This window comes from Drosophila willistoni, unplaced genomic scaffold, assembly GCF_018902025.1.
Source record: "Drosophila willistoni isolate 14030-0811.24 unplaced genomic scaffold, UCI_dwil_1.1 Seg323, whole genome shotgun sequence".
Lineage (NCBI taxonomy): Eukaryota > Metazoa > Arthropoda > Insecta > Diptera > Drosophilidae > Drosophila > Drosophila willistoni.
In genome coordinates, this window is record NW_025814275.1 from 7,404 (window position 1) to 13,870 (window position 6,467).

Consider the following 6,467-nt stretch of genomic DNA (forward strand, 5'->3'; position numbering starts at 1 on the left):
GTAGATAATGGACAGAAACTAGTTTAAATGCAACAAAAAAAAACGACGAACCAAATTAAACAGTAAAAGGGATGGCTAGTGGAGTGGAGGAGGGTGGAGATGGGTGAAGTTGGGTGGAGAGCGGGGGTTGGGTTTGGGTCTAAAATGCCTTTATTAATTATTCCATTTAAGCAGTTTAAAACTAAATGCTGTGGCTAACCGCATGAACAATAATTTATTATAATATATATATAAATATTTTTTTGTGGGGGATGGGGTAGAAAAAATATGTTTTAATTGCTTACTTAAATATCTATGTACATAATTTGGAATACGATTTGCACTTGTGATTTGAGTTAAACCGATTAGTAAACTGATTTTTTCTCTAAAATGCATATTTTTCAAAATAATCATCATCATTGTTATGATTTATAATAATAATACCTTTTTTTTGCAGCCAAATCACTTCCATTGCATTGTGTGGTGGAATCTATGCATTCCCTCCACGCCTCCCTGACCATTGACAGTCGCCAGCCGTGGAAGAGGCGACGCAATATTGGAACAGACAGTTTATTATAGCCGCTGCCACGCCCTGGAGTGAAATAGTTCAGACAGCCCTACAACGTTTGGGTTACTCCCAAGAGATGGCCAATACGGCAAGAGACCCACCTCTGAACCACCACCAACTGAAATAACACTCTCGAGATTCATTCATAATGTAATTTCCTTCTTAGGCTCTCTTATTATCAAACATTGGAAACCCATACCATTGGAACAGGTCTCCGATAATCCGGCTATACCAGTTAGTGATATACTGGGTGAGCTTACATCGGTGATCACTTTGCGTATTGTCATCCTTAGAGCCAAGACCTCGCCACTGGGTGAGATCAAGGATAGATTGCTTAAATTGCTTGTGCTGCAATCACATGCTGTACTCCGCTCTACAGGATGTCCCCTGGATGAGGTAAGTTTTTGGCAACTAATTAGACATTCACTTTGAACTTTCACTTTGATGGGTAGAGTGAAGAGATTTTTAACTAGTACCTAAGACACATGATGAAATGGCAAAATTCTTTAAGGATTTATAAGCGGTTTACGAAACAAAGCGCACACCCACACATAGATAGAGAGAGTGAGAAAGGAAAAGAGTGGAACGAGTCTAGGATATTATCCGTTGTCGTCTTGAAAAGTAGCTAAAAACTTTTTGCCAAAACTCTCGAAACTCAAACCGCTAATTTGCGGCAAGTGAGGCATAAAGACACACACACACACATGAAGTTGTATTTCTTTCTTCACCTCGCCCTTATTTCTCCCTTTCTCTATTTTCATCTTTGCATATGAAAATGTTTTGATTATGACTACAAAGCAAAAATTTGTTGCCTGTTAATCCTGCGAGTTCGAGTTCATTTATTTGGTTTACTTAACTAATCCTTTTTTGCAATAGTTTTCAGTTTTTAATCAGCCTTACGCTTATCGTCAGCTTCTCTTCTCTGCCCTCCCCTCATCACATCCCTCCACTTTATGCCACTTTCCCACTCTGTATTTATATCTCTTTGCCTGTTCATTTCACTTTATTGAAATCAGCTTGAAAGGCTTATGAAACTATTCCAAAGGAATTGAGATTTAGGCTCAAGGATTTATTCTCCACGTAGTAGTCAAACTCCACTGTGCTTGTAATTCAAAAGCTAGCAAAAATCATGTCAATTTAATAAGAATTGTTGAAACTGTAAAGGCTGTTAAGGACTTTATCCACAACTTTAGTTGGCTGCTAATAACAAATTATTTAGTTTGAAACTGATTTAGTCATTGTCTCCGTTTTAGTAAGCTAAAATTTGGATGAAGAATTTGAAATTGCTTCTTTTAGCTATATCCGGACAGACGTTATAATCGGAGTCGTTATAACCGGATTCTTCTATATATGTGTTTATATTTTAAGTCTGATGGGCTTAAAGCTAGTTAACTCTTGTCTTAGACACATTATCTACCTAATACCAAAGTCTTTTCACTTATATTTATTTACTGTTTATAAAGTGGTCTCTCCATTTCTCTCTCTTTACTGTTCGACTGTCTCCCTGGGCTCTTTTTGACTACCCAACATAAGATAGAGTAAGTCTCTATCACTTGAATGGGAGGCTTCTATCTACTACAGATAATCTTAAGGCATATTTCATTAAATTTCAATTTTAATGAAGATTGCAAAAAAGGTAAAGTTAATTTTGGCAAATTTAAGGTTTACTTACCTTCCATTGGTTTATTACGACTTAGCCCATCATGATCGTGTGGTGTTCCTTTCGTTATTGCACTCACATGACCCACATTGGACTATGTGTGTGTGATGGTGGTGAGGGGAACCCAGGCTAGTCAGCGGCTTCTCCTCGTGCTTTTGCTTACGATTCATTACGATATCATTGCATTTGGATCATAAATCACCCTAGTTCACTATCATCTTCAAACATAAATCAGGGCCCGAAATACCCTTCAATTGATATTGTGACTAGAGTTTTATTGGCCCTGATTAATATTAGCAAAGCAGTCTCTTTTTCCCTCTCACTTCCTCTCTGGTGCTTTCTCCCTCTCTAATCACATGATAAGCATTTTCCATAATTCTCAATAGTTAAGTGTGTGTGTGTGTGGGTGTCTATATATGTGTGTGTGTGTGTGGTGAAGACCTAGTATCCATCTAGGTAAAGGTAGACATAGAACATTACAAATACGCGATAGGAAAATAAATTTAATAATAGCTTAAGTGATTTGGGGCGCCTCCTTAGCTGATAGCAAATACCAACCAACCGACCAGCCAACTCATAGAGACATTCTCTATTCTATGTCCATGAGCAGAAGCTCACGTATTTGGGTGACGAGCAAAGTAAAGCTAGCAGGAGCAGGCGAAGGAGAGAGAGAGAGAGAGTATTGGTGGACTAGTGTGGAATAGAGCAGAAAGCCATATCTTTTTTTGAGCATTTAATTCATCGGTAGCCGTAATATTGGGGCCCCGAGTGAATTGGAAATATCTATCTGTATCTGTATCTGTATATACCACGAACACAAATTCTATTTCTGTAGTCTGTTTCACTATTTGTTAAATTCCACTCGGACAGCACGGAGTGGCAAAGTAGCAAAGCGTCAGTTAATATCAGTTGGTTTGGGTGGAGAGGGGCGGTGGGAAAGGGGTTTTCTGTCTGTTATGTAAGCATTATCTATCTAGCTGTTGCCATATGATATCTATCTATCGGTTACCTATCCATTTTTGTCTAAGTAAATCCCAGCACTTGAGGGCTCTTATCCGACTCGACTTTATTCCTGGCGTGATTTTTATGACGACCGTTTAGTCTGTGTTACCATTGAGCTGAAGGTCTTTTCAGTCCAACAGGGCTTATAACATTGTTGCAAAACAACCAAATGAAAGATAAAGTTTCGATACCCATAAAATAAATTAGAAGAATTTTCAAAAGTTTTAACTTTTATTTACAGCCTAAGCTTAAGTTTTGTCTTGGCAGAATTTTGTAAATCAGAAATCGTTTTAGAAGTTCAAGGAGCTAATTTCTAAGCCTCTTGTTAAAAACTGTCCTTGAGAATTAAAAATTAATTTAAAACTTGAAAAATCTCTATAAGTTTTATTTTCGAATTCCGTTCCATATTTACGTATACTTAGTAAGACTTTGTCTTTACTTTGTCAGGCAAAATCACAATAGAAAGTCTTTAAAATTGCAACTTATCCCCCTTTTTGATCCTCTTGTAATGCTCTTCCATGTGTCTTTCCCTATCTTTGTAGGTAATGCTCTCGCAGATTTGTCGTAGTTCGCATCAGAATACATATGCCATGCCCGGTGGGGATATATAACTTATGATTTGCGTCGCAAGTTCGATCAATGGTGGTCGAATCAACTCTCTCCCCAGGCCATAGCCATGACCCATAAAATGTTGCCCTTCATGACAGCGCCGTCTTCAGTTCTGGTGGGTGCAGGACCCAATGAAATGGTCGATTTTCCTGTGGGAGTGTTGCTGGCCAATGAGGCAGTGGTGGCAGCGCTGGACAGGGTGGGGCAGGGGGTGTGGCTGCTGGTCCCAGTCATCATTCTGGGATGATTGTACATCCATCTATGCATCCGGCCATGCATCCATCGATGCATCATCATCATCATCATGGAGGTTCACATGCTCCGCCTCAGAATGCCAATCAGAAGACTCTCATGTGAACCAGTTTCGATCCGGAAATGGAGTTGCCCAAATTTCAGAAATGGTTCCAAAAGAATCCCCATCCATCACGCCAGCAGATTCAGACGTATGTGGTGCAATTGAATGCCTTGCAGTCGCGGCGAGGTCGCAAGCCTTTGGATGTCAATAATGTGGTCTACTGGTTTAAGAATGCTCGCGCAGCCCAGAAACGGGCCGAGATGAGGGGCAATGTGACCACGACCATGAGTGCCCTGGGACACGCGGACATGAATGGTTATCTGAGTCAGCATCATGGAGCCCAATTGGAACAGAACTCCAGCTCGAGTGCTGGTAGCCAGCCCAGCATGAGCATGGGCAATCTGTCGGGCATGTCGCATGATTATCTCAAGAGTCTTATGAGCTTGAAATCAGAAGATATTGATACCATGTCACGCATTCCGATGATATGGATGAGGATGCGCCTGTGAATCGGTCAATTGCCGCTCTCACTGGACGGCGATGAGGTGCACGATGACGATGAGGCCACAGCACCCACAAGAGCTAAGAGTGAGTTTAGCGATGTGATCAATGGCAATTTGCGTGAGGACGAACCCCAACAGCAGCAGCAACAGCAGCAGGAGAAATCCAATGATGAGCACAAGGATGACATTTCCAAGGAGCATACGGAAGGTGGACATAACGAGCAGGATCATGAGCAATTACCCGATGATTCGGCTCTCAATCACAAGAATAATGAGAATGAGTTGACCACCCCGAAATGCCGCAGCACACCCAAAGCGGAGGAAGATGATTTGGATATGGATGACGATGACTTGGAGGACAATGACAATGAGAACGATGCCAGTCATTTGGACGATTTTCGTTCACCCTCGCCGGCAATGGATGGTAATTTGGTGGCTGCCTCGCACAAGGATCAACAATTGCCCTTTCCCATGGTACCCAATTCGATGTTCTCGCAATCCTTCATGTACATGAGCCATTATATGTCCAGGCGGCAGAAGCAGCAGGACACACGGCAGCTAATCATCATGCCGCTGCGGCGGCGGCTGCTGCAGCAGCTGCTGCTGGTATGCAACCGAATGCTCTAACCGGGGCCGGGCTCAATCTCTCGAGCATCTCGAATGAGGAGCGTCGCAAAAGGAATCGCACTTTCATCGATCCGGTCACCGAAGTGCCCAAATTGGAGCAATGGTTTGCCATGAACACGCATCCGTCGCACAATTTGATACTCAAATACACCGAGGACTTGAACACCATGCCCTACAGGTGAGCTTCAACGAGCACCCAATCTAGTTAAGACCCTTATCTAACGAATTTCTTGTCCTTTCTTTTTTGTTTGGCATCTTTTTAGGCAAAAATTCCCCCGCCTGGAGAGCAAGATTGTGCAGTTCTGGTTCAAGAATCGACGTGCTAAATGCAAACGTCTCAAGATGTCACTCTATAACAGCAGTCAGTGTGCCCAAATGGTCGGCTTGGGTTCCTTTGTGCCCAAATACGAGGAGAGGGACTAAAAACTGGCATTCTATTAGTTCTTTCCCTGGTTCTCCCAATACTAATCAAAACTAGAAGCATTTCTTATGTACATAGAAAGATACGAAGCAAATAAAATGAAAAAAAACTCCTTTTTATTAAAACTTTAAGTATTATTAGCAACCACAAATACACACACACACACACAGTCCCAGTAAGTGGAATAATTAGCAAAAAAAAAACTAATAAAAAAAAGGAATAATTAGAGAAAACTAGATAAACTACTTATACTTCTAGCCAAATACTAATTTAGTATGTGTTAGATTTAGCATATATATATTATATATATTTGAAGTGAGTTTTCTTTTATAATAACCTGGCTTAAAATCTGCAATGTGCTGTATATACCAACGTCGCCAATGCCTTTGAACATAATAATATTGTTAAAACGTTTTCCAGACAACTTACAGCTAATGTTTTCTTTCTCTAATCATAGTTCTGGTTCACGGTCTTCTGTTGAAACAATCCCGTTGGTTTGTTGATGCATCTTTTGAACATTGATTTGCAAAGTGCCCAGGTTGGCCACACTTAAAACAGGTAACTAACGGCTTATCTCGCTGCGGCGTCGCACCGGGTTTTTGATGCATTTTTTTTTTCTGCAGTCAACGATTTTGTGTCCTGGTTTCCCACAGAAATGACACAATACCGCTGACAATCGTCGTTGTTTTTATAACGGTGAAGAAATAGTTCCATGAACTCGTGCCACTTAACGTTGGCATATGAAATTTGGGTTAGCCACTGGGAAGCACTGCCTTCCATAGCCTCGCTTAACGCCATGATTA

General features: G+C 41.0%; 1 pseudogene; it reads left to right on the forward strand.

Moving 5' to 3' along the window:
• The first annotated feature begins 621 nt into the window (after nt 1–621).
• On the forward strand, nt 622–5,750 carry LOC124461314 (annotated as a pseudogene).
• Nucleotides 5,751–6,467: the final 717 nt, after the last annotated feature.